The sequence below is a fragment of the Silurus meridionalis genome, chromosome 4 (assembly GCF_014805685.1).
Source record: "Silurus meridionalis isolate SWU-2019-XX chromosome 4, ASM1480568v1, whole genome shotgun sequence".
Lineage (NCBI taxonomy): Eukaryota > Metazoa > Chordata > Actinopteri > Siluriformes > Siluridae > Silurus > Silurus meridionalis.
Genome location: NC_060887.1, coordinates 3,742,536 through 3,759,255, shown reverse-complemented (window position 1 = coordinate 3,759,255; position 16,720 = coordinate 3,742,536). Strand labels below are relative to the sequence as shown.

The 16,720-nt window shown below is 39.0% G+C and overlaps 2 protein-coding genes, 2 long non-coding RNA genes and 1 pseudogene across 4 annotated transcripts in view; 1 reads left to right on the top strand and 4 right to left on the bottom strand.

Moving 5' to 3' along the window:
• LOC124384578 (zinc finger protein 850-like) overlaps nucleotides 1–16,720 on the top strand; it is a 1,373,244-nt gene that overhangs the window by 641,782 nt on the left and 714,742 nt on the right. The window lies entirely within an intron of this gene.
• Nucleotides 1–16,720, bottom strand: part of LOC124384668 — a 920,651-nt pseudogene that overhangs the window by 198,991 nt on the left and 704,940 nt on the right.
• The window catches only part of LOC124384657 (leucine-rich repeat flightless-interacting protein 1-like), a 794,289-nt gene that overhangs the window by 750,990 nt on the left and 26,579 nt on the right, over nucleotides 1–16,720 (bottom strand). The gene's annotated exons all lie outside the window — the stretch shown is intronic.
• Nucleotides 5,952–7,058, bottom strand: LOC124384746. The gene is made up of 3 exons (XR_006925560.1): nucleotides 7,002–7,058; nucleotides 6,697–6,790; nucleotides 5,952–6,525 (listed from the first exon to the last, which is right to left on the bottom strand). It is a non-coding gene; the product is annotated as an uncharacterized LOC124384746 (long non-coding RNA).
• LOC124384705 lies at nucleotides 11,427–15,341 on the bottom strand. Its single transcript, XR_006925502.1, has 5 exons — nucleotides 15,281–15,341; nucleotides 14,436–14,568; nucleotides 13,200–13,415; nucleotides 12,399–12,883; nucleotides 11,427–11,847 (listed from the first exon to the last, which is right to left on the bottom strand). It is a non-coding gene; the product is annotated as an uncharacterized LOC124384705 (long non-coding RNA).

Sequence of the window (16,720 nt, the reverse complement as noted above, 5' to 3'; positions counted from 1 at the left end):
GTCACACTGTGACATCACACCTAGATGCCCCGCCCTCTGCCTGTGACATCATCATGGCACTCATTATTTCTCTCTCTCTCTTTCTTTTTATCTCTCTCTCTCTCACACACACACACACACACACACACACACACACACACACACACACACACACACTCTGCGCATGTACAGATTACAGAGGGAAGATTACACACAAACCGGAAGTTGACCCGAGTGACTATATGAATGTTGTAGAATCATAAATGACCAGATGAAGCTGACTGAGGTGAACCCTGAAACTAACCCAGGAACAGAGTAGGAACATTCTGACCACCCACGGGGTAAATCCTGAATCCCCAAAACATTTTTTTTTTAAATCGCACTCTCTATTATATGTATTATCTATTATATGAAAAATATATGTATGTATACCTAAAATAATTGTTTAAGTAGAAAAACACAACGCAAAACTGCATTTAGAAACAGTTGAGTTCCCCCCTCTCCTTCCTCACAGTGGTTTGACCCACTGCCTGCTTTCCCAGTTCATCTCACCTTCTCTACACACACGAGTCAGGTGTGTGTCTGCGCCTCAATTAATGTTCAACTCCATTAACTAAAGGATTTTATTCACCTTAAATAAAGCGATTCTCTTTAATGTAGTTGATGCAGACTCATTCATAAATTAGTTGCGGCAAAAATGCTGATTTCGGATGTAATTTTCCATGAATCTGCTCTATTAGAGATTAAAATATCACTTATCTAGTGAACGTTAGCTTGTTTATAATAGCTTGTAGCATAGTGCACTGACACTAACACACCAAAGCCGTTTCCCATGCAGTGTTTTATTTGGGACGACTTGGTATAATGTTTACATTAACACACAATTAGCATATTGTTTATCTGTGCATTTACTAAATGATCACTGTGCTACATCTGAACTGACCCACTGTATTTTTATAATCAGTTTCTATTCTGTTCTTAAATGTCTTCATTTGTAAATAAAATGTTAAACCCTTTTTTTTAATTCCTTGTTTTTATTGTTGTGATTATTTTTTTATGATAGTTTTACTTTATTTATGTAAAGAGCTTTGAATTACCATTGTAATTGATGCAGTCTCCATGCTACAATAATAATGATAGAAACAAAGTTTTTCATTGTGGGGACACTGTGTCTTTATACTGTAAGTACAATTTGACTGTATTAGTTGTGTCCCCCTTCAAAAATTGCTCATGAGAAATTTTATATTTATTGTCCCCCCCCCACTGTTAAATGAAATTTACACCCATGGCCGTACCCCTACATGCACTGTGTTTTCTTCATGTAAACAATGAGTCACGCCTCAAAAAAGGTTAAAAACCACTGCCTTATGGGTAATAAAAGACCAATAATCAGGATCTCAGGTCTACATTCCTTACTATTGAAGTAAACAGGACCAATACAGAACAGTTCATCAGACAGGAAGTCACTTATAGTTACTCAAGTACAGTAACGAAGTACATTTACTCAAACACTTTACATCACACACACACACACACACACACACACACACACACACACACACACACACACAGTGTATATGAATATATAGGTGCTCCTAATAAAGTGTTTGTAATACATGAACACAATTAGTATCATTGTACACACAGTAACATGGTCATTTTTTAAACATATGCACAGAGTCGTTAAAGACTCCTAATATAAATAATACAAAATTACCGTAACATATAAATATCGAAAAATGGCCCTGAATCCTGTATGTACTGTAGATGTTTTGTTTGAAGTGTTGTGATCATGAAGATGAAATCCTGCAGGTTATTTGGGTTTGTACTGAGTGATAGTTGTTTCATAAACACCTTCTTATAAAATCCAACTCAAATGTTGTAAAAAATTCACTCTAAATTTGTAATCAGCGGCGTCTCACCATCACATTCCACTACGGGAGCGCAGGAGGAGGAGATGCCCGACTGCATGGAATACAGGAGAACATCAAATCTACCATTAGATAACTGCAGAACACAGTGTAAATAACGACATATTTTCCTTCAATAAATCTGGAAATGCAGCCATTACGCTCTCACACAGTCGTTACTCTCTTTATGTTCTCATTTTCAGTCCTAACTATAATGATGTTCATGACAAAACTGGCATGAAGAAACGTGTTCACATGTCACATTTTCATCTTCAAATTGTATCACTGGTGATGATGCCACTAATTCATGCTGATTTTGCCAAGGTGTTAATGATCAGTGTAATTACTGTAAACATATAAATGCTGTGGTGACCCCCGTGTGTAATGCTGCATGATGGCACTGCTGGAGGATTACGCCAATGGAAGATTAAGGAGAGAAAGAGTCTCCAGGGACCATGATGATTTCTCGGCCCATGATGATGACTGAATAATAAGCTGATTTAGATTCCTACAGCTGTGCTCCTGGATCTATGTGATCTATGCAGCTGCAGGACGTGATGACTGGCTTCTTGGTGACTTTAACAATATGTAGAAATTGTAAACATTGTCCTGATGTAGTCTATAATATGACAGGTGACAGAGGCTTCACCCCTCAGATGCTCCTCACCTCCAGAAATGCAGATGTGGAGCTCTGGATGTCTCAGGTGGAAGACTTTTATACCACCCGGAAAAAGTGTGTAAGATTATCAGGGTGTGTGGTGTTTTGCACAATGTGGCACTGAGGACCAGTTTCCCTCTCCCTCCTGACCTCCCTCCCCTCAGCATTATGACCCCGAGCCACAGCCCCCTGCCCCACAAGAGCGATATAAACTAAGTGGAAGAATCCATGAGGAGGTCATACAGCGTTTGTAAGGAAGACAAAAATAATGGTTGTTATTAGTGTTTATTGTGACTCTTTGTAGTAAAAGATTAAAATCAAGATTTAAAAAAAGATTAAAAAAAAGATTTGACAAGACAGAAATAAAAAATGATCAAAACACGAGATGATCTACAAGATACAATAGCTTTACACTCAGCTTTATACTATTGACTATAAGTGTAAAACTATCATAAATAGCCATAAGAGAAACAGAAAAGGAAAAGGCATGTTCACACTCTCTGTTTCTCTTGTCGTCTTCTTTTTTTTCTATTTCTCCTTTTCTTTTGAATGTTTTCTTGTCTCAGCTGAGCAACAATTTCCTCCCATCGCTCTCGGACTCTCATATAATGATCTGTTTTATTCTCTGAAGTCTTCTTTTCTTCCTCACAGAGATTCTGGGTATCCTGGAGCCCCCTGTTGGTCTGAAGCTGTAAATTGTTCCTCTCCTCTATGTCAAGTTTAGTTTTCTCTCTTTCATCCTCCTGTTTTTCTTTAAAATCCAACGTGGGCTCAAACTGAGCAACACCTTCCTCCAGTCGCTCTTTCTCTCTGATCAAATGATCTCTCTCCTGCTCTGCACTATTTTTTATTTTCTCACAGTGATTCTGAGTATCCTGGAGCTCCATGGTGGTCTGTTCCAAAGTGAGCTTAAGCTGAGCAACATGTTCCTCCAGTCGTTTTTGTTCTCTCTTCCAGCTCTCTCTCTCACATCTTACAGTTTTCTCCAGTTCCTCATGGATTTTCAGGAAGACTGGAGCTCCATGGTGGTCTGATCCAAAGTGACCTCAAGCTGAGCAACATGTTTCTCCACTTTCGTTTGTTCTCTTGTCCAGCTCTCTCTCACATTCTACAGTTTTCTCCAGTTCCTCATTGATTTTCAAGGAAGACTGTAGCTTCATGGTGGTCTGCTCCAAAATAAACTCAAGCTGAGCAACACGTTCCTCCAGTTGTTTTGTTCTCTCGCCCAGCTCTGGCTTCTCTCAGTTATGTCCTGTTCCTGCTGCTTTCGCTCAGAAGCCAAAGTAGCCTCCAGCTTTTGCACCGTCTGTAGCAGAATGGCTTTCTCTTCTTTCTCTTCTGTTATCTTCTCTATTATTAGAGAAAATGCATCCAAGTCTTTCTCTACTTTCTCCATGTGCTCCAGCTTCTCCTTCATTTCAGCAATCTGCTTAGTTTTCTTGATCTTCTGGTTTGAAAAATCTCTCAACCTTCTGAAGAGCTCCATGTTTATGCCTCTTTACTCACAAGCAAAAACCTCGGAAATGAGAGAAACAGAGACGCGTTTCCAATTATAGACGTTGCCTTACTGTGACGTCACAGGAGATGCCCGCCCTCCGTCTGTGGCGTAACCCGGTCTCTTTAACCTGACACTATGCGCATGCGCACATTACAGAGGTAAAGGCGGATAAAATATCATGTCTTCACAGCTTTTCTGTTGTTCCTGAGAGAAGAGCGATATTACAGTCATAAATAAGATAAAACGGCTGTAAACTGTGTATAAAGCGAGTGAATCCGAGTTGAGAACCGGAAGTTGACGGAGTGACTCTATGAATGTTGCAGAATCATAAATGACCAGTAGGTGGCAGTGTGATGTGTATTAGAGCTCACTGTCACAGCAGGTAATTAGAAGTAGTGGAGCTCTAATGACGTCATTAATAGCGAGGACAAGACACACAGCAGTTTGGGATTCTTTTATTGACTTTATTGATTAATTGATTTGGAGTATGATTGTGTTTCTGATCAAAGTAAGTTCATGTGTATGGAGTAAAAACAACCTGTACATTTCTCACTTCCAGACAGTATTATGAGATGTTCATCTGCTGGAAGTTCATGTTTAATGCTGCATGTTTTATAGGATTTATGAGCTGGAATAAATGTCCAAACATCTTAAATCAACACTGAGTGATTTTTTTGGTAGATATTAGATCTTTTACATATTATTAATTTTTAATATCTGTGATTTAAATACACATTTATAAATATAAAGGCTTTTAGTGTATATTAGAGATTAGAACATAAACCGACACAAATTAAATACAATAAAAAATGTATTAACTGAAATAAAACATCAAATATAAAGTTTAAAAAAAAAAAAACTATCAATACATTTAAAATTATAACAATATATAGTAATAATAATAATAATCATAATAATAATAATAATAATAAGTTAAATACAGTGCAGTATTACAGCTTAAATATTTGAATTTATTTCAGATCAATTTTATTCATCCATTAAATAAATGGTGTCAGCGTCAGAGTAGTGTATTTACATGATCTGTTTCCAGGGTTTTCACGAACACAACTCTGTTATTACTGTTCTCTTTTCACAGCGCCGTCTCTTTCAGTTCTAATGAAAGTTCTCATGTATTAAGAGGGAATTTTATGAATGATCAAAAATGAAACACCTTCATTACTGTTAGTTATTTACATATTTATTTACAGTAATAAAACTATTTCTGTAAAAGAGAAAGAAATAATTAATAAAAGCAAAATAAATAAAATGATGAATTCAGTGGAGCAGAACGACAGCACGATGACCTGAAAGAAAAACAGAGATGTGTTACTTTACATAATGTGTGTGTTTGACCGGTACACAGTGTGTGTGTTTAGTAAAGTTTTGTAGGACATTATGAGGACAGTATGACTTACGCTGTAGATGGAACCACTGCATGTTCCTGGATGGATGGAGGTAGGGCTTGGTGTGGCGGCTGCTCCCTGTCCACTGCTCAGCCATAGTGATACACAGTGACCTCCTGCTCACCAGCTTTCCATTCAACTCTCTGATGGCATTAGTGTCTTCATCCAGAGAGGAATATCAGACAAATCCAAAGCCTTACCACCTGTAGGAGTGAGTGAGGAGATACAGAAAGCAAAAACATGAGCTTTACATCACTCTCATGTAGAAAACCATGAGAAATAACAAGCACTGTCTGTTTTCCATAATATAAACAGAACAGCGGTGTTCTTTTATCATCAACGTTCTGGTCTCACTGGTGAATGAACAATGAAGCACTTTTATTTAAAGGTCATTTTCTGAGAGCAGAAACTTGCTGCAAGTGTACACTGGTTCTGGTATAATAGAGGATCTAATCCTAATTCCTACAGAAAACAGAACATTGCTGACTTTAATAATACACACTGATCAATCACTCAGTATTAAACCAGTTATCACATGTGACCAAACACAGCTGTGACCAAAACCTGCTCCAGATCATGAAGGTCTCTATAAAACACACTGGAAATAGAATCAGAATAGTTCCTGTGTGTCCAGTCTGAGAGGCTGTGGTGTGAATCGCCTGTTCCACTGCTGCTGGTTTTCTTTTCCAGGATCTGCAACTGGAACATCTGTAGATGCAGACAATCATCTCATGTTAGCATCCAATCAGAAGGTAAATGTTGCTAACATGAAAAGTTCTCTTCTGTTTTGAATCTTTAACTGCACTTAACACAAAACTAATCGGACGGCTTTGACTCACTCTGTGGATGGATGTTCTTGTTGGCGTTGGGTCTTGGTTCTGGGCAGGGTTTTGAAGGCGAGATGGTTTCTACCTTCATGCCATGACTTCGTCCCTGGGTGGTCTGAGAGGGACTTAAGTACACAGTCCTGCTGCCCAGCACCCTGTCGTTCATCTCCATGATGTCTACTCGAGCCTCATCAGGAGATGAAAACGTCACATACCCGAAGCCTTTTAAGCGTCCGTTCTTCATCATGACCTGTACGGGACAGCGAGCAGAAACACAAAGCAAAGAGTGCACATCAAACGTGTTAGAGGTTCACAATATCAGAGCTCTCCACATTCAGAAAATACTCCAGCTGAGTACAGGGAGGAAACCCCAAGTTACTGGGAAAGAAGGAAAATGTAAGGATCAGTAGTTATAAATGACCTGTGCAGTGAGGACAGTCCCAAATCTCAGGAACGCTTCCTACAGGTCCGTCATCCACAGTACAGTCCAGATTTCTCAGCAGCAGTGTGACTGTCTACAGAACAACATCCAGTGTGTTCATCACTTCATTTACATTTCTTTAGGTTAAAAAAAACAGGAAGCATTCAGCATTAGACTTTTGAGTAAGTTGTGCTGTGTGATTCGTGATAATCAGATTTATGGTGAGACATAAACACCTTCAACAAAGTCAGACTCATAAATAATATTTTACCTGATTATCTACACACAGTTATACATTTTCTCACATTCTCTAAAGTCTCCAAAAGTCCAAAGGACTTCAGCCTGTTCTTTTTGATCCTCCACCTTCTGCTCCTCTACCTTCTGCTCCTCCACCTCTAAAGAAGTGTCAGATAGAGATGGGTTATATATAACATTCTTTTTCGTATCCTGGTCCAGGTGATTTACCAGAAGGCATACTTGCTAAGGCTATTTCTGTATCAGATATAAACTCATCCAACTGTAATGCTGTACCCACACTTATTGTAGGAATACATACATTTTGAAAAAGGCCTATAATGTTGAAGTGTCAGAAGATAAAGGAGCAGTATATAGTGATTTATAACATTGGAAGAAACAGTCATTGATTGTTAATACTGGAGTGTAGTGGTCATCATGTCTGTTTTATATGCAGAAGGTCTTGGGTTTGACCCACAGTGGAGACATGCTCTTGAGCCTCTGATTTTAATTTCCTACTCAATTACTTAGTTGATTGTTGATGCGTTAATAAATGAGAATGTGCATGCACGTGTTTTTGGAGGGTTTTTTTTACACAACAGCGTTGCCGCGATTTGTTTGATGAAGGCATGCTATAAAAATACATACAGTACATGTTTATCTGTCAGGAATCCACCTGCCACGCCACCTTCGGCCCCCTTCAGTGTGGTTCACCAGTATACACTACAACACCTGTAGCAGCTGTAAGACTTGATTTTTCAGCCACATTTCGCGAGTTCTTCTGCGGCTGCACCGAGATAACCGACGTTAAATGGCAAGTTTTTCCCCCCTTGTGCTCGAGATATTAGGTATATCGACATAACCGATAAAAAATGCTTAGAAAAAGCGAGAATTTGGGGTTCCACTTCAAAAACGTCGACTTAATAGGGTTGTCAAGGTAACCGAGGGCGAGATAACCGGGTTCCACTGTATTCACAATCCAAAACTAAAGTGGCTTCTGCTGTTGTGTTGAGCTCTTAAACATGTTCTTTTTACAGCTGAAGTATGAAAACAGAACACCGGGTTAGCTTCTAGCTTCTAGCTTCGTCGAGGCATGTAGATTCTGAAGGAGCTTCGGCAGATTGGAGTTGCTGTTTATCGCAGTAGATACGAGCTTCGAACCAGAAAGACACAGCTTACATTTAACAGTTTTTGTCTTTATGCTCAACTAAAGTGAAATAATGAGCATATTTCCACTTTGAGAAACTCATCTTGCTCTTGCCTCGACTCGCCATTACAGACCTGAATAAACGGAGACACGCCCACAGCGCGTCTTCTTCGTGTTTACAGTGGTTCATCCACCAATCCTACAATGCGACGCTGCTGTAAGCTGGTTAGGCTGTAGTCTACACTTCAGCCCAAATTCATTCATTTAAAAAAGTAACGGGTAACGCACCATACGGTAACGGAGTTACTTTATTTTTAAAAGTAATGCGTTACAGTATTAGTTACTGTCAAAAGTAACGCGTTACCGCCCAACACTGTTTATTTGCATGTTTGTCACACTTTAATGTTTCAGATCGTCAAACTAATTTAAATATTAGTAAAAGATACACAAGTGAACACGACATGCAGATTTTAAATGAAGGGGAAACAAAATCCAAAACTACATGGCCCTGTGTGAAAAAGTGTTTGCCCCCCTGTTAAAACTGTGCTAACTTTATCACTTCAATTCAAAGAAATTATTCACACATGGCAAAAACATGGAACAGTGACCTTCCAGGAGTGGCCGGCTGACCAAAATTACCCCAAGAGCACAGAGACCACTCATCCAAGAGGTCACAAAGACCCCACAACAACATCCAAAGAACTGCAGCCTCACTTGCCTCAGTTAAGGTCAGTGTTCATGACTCCCCCATGAGAAAGAGACGGCAAAAACGATCTACACGGCAGAGATCCAAGACGAAAACAGCTGCTGAGCAAAAGAACATAAAGGCTCGTCTCAGTTTTGCCAGAAAACATCTGGATGATCCCCAAAACTTTTGGGAAAATACTCGAAAGTTTAACTCTTTGTAAGGTGTGTGTCCCATCATGCCTTGCAGAAAAGTAACACCGCATTTGAGAAAAAGAGCGTCATACCAACAGTGAAATATGGTGGTGGTAGTGTGATGGTCTGGGGCTGTTTTGCTGCTTCAGGACCTGGAAGACTTGCTGTAATAAATGGATCCATGAATTCTGCTGTTTACTAAAAAATCCTGAAGGAGAATCTGTTTGTGACTTCAAGCTGAAGTGAACTTGGGGTCTGCAGCAGGACAATGATCCAAAACACACCAGCAAGTCCACCTCTGAATGGCTGAGGAAAGACAAAATGAAGACTTTGGAGTGGCCTAGTCAAAGTCCTGACCTGAATCCTATTGAGATGCTGTGACATGACTTCCAAAAGAAGGTTTGTGCTTAAAAACCCTCCAATGTGGCTGAATTACAACAATTCTGCATAGATGAGTGACCAAAATTTCTCCACAGCGCAGTAACAGACTCATCACAAGTTATCACAAACGCCTGATGTCAGTTGTTGCTGCTAAGGCCCAACCAATTATTAGGTTTAGGGGCAAACACTTTTTCACACAGGGGCATGTAGTTTTGGATTTTGTTTTTCTCAATAATAAAAACTGCATGTTCACTTGTGTTATCGTTTACTAATATTTAAATGAGGTTGATGATCTGAAACATTAACATGTGACAAACATACAAAAAAAATAAAATCAGGGAATTGCAGTTGCTCCGTCGGCAAACATCATAGTCCACGGAGAGACTCCTGTCTGACCTCGTCCGTCCTCATGTGCCTCTGCATGCTTTATTACGCTCTTCATTAGCGTTGAAGACATCCAATTACTCCTCCAATCCTTTAGTTCTACAAAGCCTTAAAATCTGGAAACAATTTAGAAAACATTTTGGTTTCCAGGCAGCATCAGGTCTGTCTCCTATATATAAAAAACCCTCCTTTCTACTCCCTATTTCGGACGGATCCTTTGCACTGTGGTTTAGAAGGGGCATTGTAAACATGAATGATCTATTTCAGGAGAATACATTTGTCACTTTTTCCTACCTGTCAGAAAAATTCAACTTCCCTAAAACTCATTTTTTCCGATATCACCAAATTCGTGATTTTGTAAGGAACACATCCTCTCATTTCATTGGGAAACGGACCTTTCACGGATGAGGAATGGTCCAAGGCCCTTGGTCGTGTACATTCCTCCTCTATATGCGCCCGTCATTCGTTAATACAGTTTAAATTGTTGCATAGAGTGTATTGGACAAAGACCAAACTATCTAAAATTAACCCTTGTTTGGATCCAACTTGTGATGGGTGTCGGCGGCTCCGGCTACTCTTTATCATACTTTTTGGCTTTGCCCAGCCTTGACCTCTTTCTGGACATCAATTCTTAAATCAATCTCTGAATACTTTATTTTAGATATTAATCCATGTCCCCTAATAGCATTATTTGGGCTCAACCCCACAAATCCCTCCTTGTCATCCTTACAATCAAACATGCTCGCCTTTTGTTTAATAGTAGCAAAGAGACTTATATTACTGAACTGGAAGAATCCTCACCCACCCAGTTCTTCCCATTAAATACATGACCTGTCTCAGTTTATTCAAATAGAAAAGATCAGATTTACATTACTTGGTATTACGAAAAAGTTTTACACCACCTGGCAACCATTCTTCTCAGCAAACCGGTTCATTCTCCTGCTCTACTGCAACTGTGAATGTATGTAAAAGTGCAAACAGTGACCAAGAAGCTTTTCCCTGTGGTAGTTTCTGTAGTGTAGTGGTCATCACGTTCACCTCACACGTGAAAGGTCCCTGCTTCTACACCAGGCAGAAACAAGGTTGTGATTTTGAAGCTAGTGTTACATTCTTAGGCCTGTAAACTGTGTTACTCGACAGCATTAGAGAAATGTAGAAAACTTTCTTTTATATTGTTTCTGTAGTGTAGTGCTTTAAGTGTTATTGCTGCTGTTTAAACTACAAAAATGTTCAAACAAGTTAAATGTTCTTTATTTTAAAATATGCAAATGCAGTTATAGGAAAATAAAATTTTTTTCTATTTCAATAAAATCTGAATTCAAGAAATTCCTGGAAAAAAATGACTTTGACTTATTTTACACACAGAACTGTGCAGTAAAGCTGAAACTCTACATCTTCAAACTGCATCATGTAACTGAAAAAAAGGAAAACTTTACAGAAGTGTTTGATTTATAAAATGCTAGCTAGTGATGTACATGCAGCCCCTTTTTACATCATTAGAATGCACAATTACTGTAGGAAAATTATCATCTAAGAAACTCCTGGAACTAACAAGCAAAAAAAATGAACAGGAACTTTAACAAATCTTGTTTAGTAAAACTCCAAATTGTTAAAAACTTTTCACTGACATTCAGAAGTGTAACAATTGTTTCAACAACAAAAACATCTGTAGAGTCTGTAACACACCTTTATCACATTGTCCACAACAAGAGGGGAGCACTAGATCCACTCATGGTCAGCAATGTCTGAGATGAGAGTGAGGACTCTGGGATTGACTCAACACTTTTTTCTTCTTGGATTCAACCTCGGTGCCTCTCAGGATTTATGGAAAAGAAACTCCTTTATGGAAAAAAAAATAGAGTGAGAGAAAGATTGAGAAAATGAACAACCTGAGATGGATATCAAATTGATACGTTTGATAAATCCAAAAAAGGTGTTCATAAAAACAGAATATTAGCGTTGGAGAAACTCCAGTGTTGATCGTAGTTCCACTGGGTAGTGTGTGTTAAAGCAGTAATAACTGCCAAACATCAGGCAGATGGCGGAGGTGAAGGTTGTGATGTGGTCGTTGACAATCTTCTTGTCGATGCTCAACATGAATGTCTCAGCAGCAAAGCAGGAGGAACCTGGGAATAATAATAAAATATAATAATTCAAACGTTTAATAACAGGGGCTTCAATGTCAGTTATATATATAATGCAGATACTTGAAACAAATTGGAGGATGGACGCTGCCAATATTGGTAGTAAACAAATAAAAAATGGCTTGATAAAGTAATTAATGTGCCAAATAAAAATATTACATAAAAAGGAAAGTAATTATTAAACAATAAGATTGGAAATCAAAGGGAAAATTAAATAAAAGTGCCATGTAATCAAGCCATGTATTTAGTTCTTTTTTTATTACCAATTAAGGCAGGATCCATCTTCAATAGTTACATCCATCATAGGATGAATGATCTTACTGGCTGAGCTTCTGAGCTTGTGTTAGCCAGTGTTTCAGTACGTAAGCTAGTGAATGTGTGTGAGAATGAAGAAATGACTGAATGTATTGAAGTCCTCTGGACTACATAAAATGTGATACAAATTGTGGGAAATGAAATAACAAAACTAAACAAGCCAAGAGTACAATAACATTGCAGTTACATCAGAAAAAACAGTTGCTCTATTTACTTACCACAAACAATAATGAAGGGTGTTGGTGGCACTTTCTCCATCTGAACATCCTCTGCAAGGCTTGTCGTCTCAACACAGTGGAACAGAAGCTCTTCCTTCTCATCAAAATGAGCCAGTAAAAGAAGCAGCATCTCAATGACTTCTTGGGAGCAACCACTGGACTGACCTCTTTCAGTCTGAAGCTTGAGAAGTTGTGTTTGGTTGGATTCTTGCAAATCTTCATCATTTCAGAGACCACGATCCTCACCATTTCTCTTCATTGTCTTGCACTTGGTTTTTTCTGTCTTTCCAAGTTCTGTATTAACTCCTCAGGGAGCCTCTGCCATGGGATTTCAAATCGCTCTAAGCAGTTTGGTATTAATGGTGTACAGATTCCTGAAGATGATGTAGAGGTGGATGATGCTGGTGAAGAAGAAATTGAGGGTGCAGAGGGAAAGACAACCACTGGAGATGAATGCACAGATTTTGTTGTTGAAGTCCCGGAGACTAAAAAGAAGATATGAAAGTATTAAACATTGAGTAATGCTTTTTCTGTTTTGCTAAATTACACACTGTATAGAAGCATTTGGAGACATTAAGGTCACACAAAATAGTAAAAACTAAATGTAATTTGTCTAACAGATTGCATTTTAAAAATTAACATTTTTGAAACAGCCTCCTATTGCATAATAACAACATTTATTTATTCAGGAAATAATGATGATCACATCATCATTAGACTCATAAAAATTAATATTCTAACCTTAACACCATGTTAACAAGTTTACCATTGGGTGGTGTGGTGACATTGTTCTATACTCACTATTTTGGGTCCAGGCAGCAACCAGTCTTTGTGCTTGTATGGGCTTTAACACTGGCAGCAAATCGTTTTCTGTGATGTTCTTTAAATCATCTGTGGTTGCTGCACCAAGTGTTTTCAATGTATCTTCAACGGACTTAACACGTTGATCAGGAAGGTCTGGAAGCACTCCTGCTATCACATCCCCTATGTTCTTTAGCAGCTGTGATTCAGCCATATCTGTGAAGACACACAAACAAAGAGTTTGGTTTCTGGTCCAATGAAATGAAGGCATTCAGTCTGACAAGATGCTGTGCTTCAGTGGAATAATCTGGTAACCATTTTCACATAAGATGACAATGGCCACAAGTCAATCAGTTCACTGATGAGTCTGCACTCTGTCTTTTTTTACTGAGTACATGTGGTAGTAAGAAATAAATTCAGCATCATAAACTCTCATGAGAAAATGAAGAGCTGAATCATCCTTAACAAAAATCAGCAGAAGTTCACCAAACTCCACTGACTCATCATACTTCATGACAAAAAACTGGCCCTTCCTGTAAGCAAGGCCATTGTACTGAACATTAACTGGAATCTTAACTTGCTCACTGTAACTTGCTCACTGTAAAGCTCCAAGTAAAATGTTGAGCCATCTTTTATTTGCAATGCTGGAGGACTGATTGACCCAGCAGAAAGGAAGACCTGGAACATTTGATGTTTTTGAAAGTTTTCAGATGCCTTGTGCATCTTTTGAAGTAACTGTGTTTGCTCTCAAAGGGCATCGTCTAAAGCCTGATGAGAGCCAAATTTTAGGATTAGCCCTGGATAATGTCGTAAGTATTGGTGTTTAGGTTTTAAGTTGGTATTAGGAAACAATGCCTTTCTGGTTTCCAAATATTCTTGGATGAGAGCATCCAGATAAGTAACCTGGGCCTTGGAAATTTGCTGAGCACAAATTAAGTCAACGATGTCCTTGAGCTGCAACATTAACTGCCAGACATGATCTTGAGGGTTCTGCACTTTGTCCATTAAGTTTCAATGTTTTTGGACTGACCTCACAAGGCTTGGATAAAGTATCTGTTCCTTTGTATTTAAATTGCTTGATGCGCCTGTTCAGAACTGTGTAAGTGAACCATTTATTTGTGCAGATGAAATATTTGAGGTAAAGATCAAGATCGTATGAGAGGACACCCTCAAAAATGTCATGACCAAGACATGGGTGTACAAACATCAAAGTTTTGTAAAGAATTAAACACAGACCTGAACTTTATCCCCTGTACTTCTGACACGTCTTCTCTTTCCAGCTGTTCTGTGGCAGATCTATAGGTTTCTGGAGTCCTCTGGGGTCTTGTAAGTGGGAATAGAACTGGGCAGCAACAATCTTTTCTAAAATCTTAGACATAAATGGGAGATTTGAAATGGGTCTTTAATTCGATAGCGTGTTTGGATCCAAATGAGGTTTCTTAATGAGGGGCTTAATAACTGCTAACTTGAGAGATTTAAGGACGTGACCTAAAGATAGTGAGGAGTTAATAATATTGAGAAGAGGCTCACCAGCTGTATGTAACACTTCCTTCAATAGATCAGTAGGAATGGGATCTAACTGACATGTTGTTGATTTAGCTTTGGTAATAACATTATACAGCTCTTCCTGTCCTGTACATGTAAAACAGTGTAGTTGTGGAGTTGTAGGTGAGATTGTGTCAGGAGATGCTGTCAGAGGTTGGACCGCCACAATTGTTTTTCTAATGTTATACATTTTTTCAGTGAAGAAATTCATAAAATCCTCACTACTAAACTGTGATGGAACACATTTTTCAGATCCCTGATTTGTAGTTAATTTAGCTACTGTACTGAAAAGGAACCTGGGATTGTTTTTGATCTAATGTTTAAAAAAACAAACTTTAGAACTTTTGGTGTTTGCTTATCTGTCATTTTTCAGTTTTAACTGCAATAAGATTATTTCTGGATCTTGTGTATTTAATTCTTGGTTTTACTACACGAGGAATAGATACGGTTTCTATAAACTGGGCTGTGTGTGAACTTGTAACTATTTGGTTTGTTGTATAAATGTTCTCATTGTCGAAGATTTCCTGATGTCTTACCAGTCAGATGGTGTGAAGTATCCTAGAGATGTTATCTGATAGCACTGCTGCTCCAACTCTGCTGGGGTGCAGGCCATCAGGGCGGAAGAACCTCGGACGCTCCCAGAAACAGTTCCAGTTATTAATAAAGAGAAGTTTATGTTCTCGACACCATGACTGTAACCATTCATTTAGTGCAAAGAGTCTACTAAACTTCTCAGCCCCTCGCTGGTAAGTGGGAAGAGGTCCTGACACTATGATCCTCGTTGTGGGTGATGTGCTGCGTACCGTCTCAACCGCTCCGAAGTTCTCGTTCAGGATCGCGGGTACCTGCGCAGCGACATCGAGAACACGAGCACCAGGAAAACAGCGAGTGTGCACCTTACCTTTAGCTCCGGTAGCACGGACATGCCGGACGATGGAATCTCCAAGAATCACGGTATGACGTTCAGTCTCGCGGAGAGGGGCGAAGCGGTTCTCGGTCGAGATCTCGAAGGCCGGTGGTGGTGGGGGAGACGTCCTCGAGCGGGGCTTGGCTTGTCTCTTCCGCTGCTGCAGCATCCAAGCCTGCAAGCAGAGAGTCTCGACCTGCCCCCATCCTGCTGCCACCTAAAAAGATAAATAACTAACTACAATCTGCACTTACTTTATCTTTAATAAGAGTTTACAGCAAATACATTTACAAATAAATACATAAATAAAATATGAAAATAAATAATATTAAATTGCCAATTCACACAACAAACAAATTAAATACATTTTTCAGTACACACACACACACACACACACACACACACACACATTTAAATGGCTATCTCTCTAATCACACTTAATTCCTCCAGGATTAATTACAGGTTGGTGACCTCTAACCTCTCGTGTGGTGCTGATGTTCCTCCTCAGAAGTCCGTCTGCTGCCTGAAGTCTCAGCTCCACCCTCTTCAGGTCATCAGACTTCATCAGGGCTGTCCATTAAACACAACCTATGTTTATCTACACTTATGATACCAGGACGAGAGAAAACCCCTCTGAAGATGTTCTTCTTAAAGGCAACATTTGTGCTGGTTTAGAAATAAAACTGCATCAAGTCTACCCAACCAACACACTGCTTTTTACACCACAAACACAAACACTTTTCTCTTTTCTGATCAGACGAGCTGCCATTTGAGTTCACTGACAATGTTCTTATACTAACAAATTAAATTGATCACAGTATGATTTTTAACCCATATTGATTATTGCACATTTTTAAAAGCCCTCTGTAACAACCAGCCAAAAATATGCCGAGCCAAGCGATTAGATCAGACATAAACAATAATATTTCAAATCAATTTTCAAGCAAAATGATTTCATAAAATAACTATGCTGTCACTTTTACTCAGCTCTTCTATTATTATTACTCAAGTAGTAGAAAATCTACTGCCCACTGGATCCTGTTTGGTCCAGATCTTCCAGTGGTGTCTA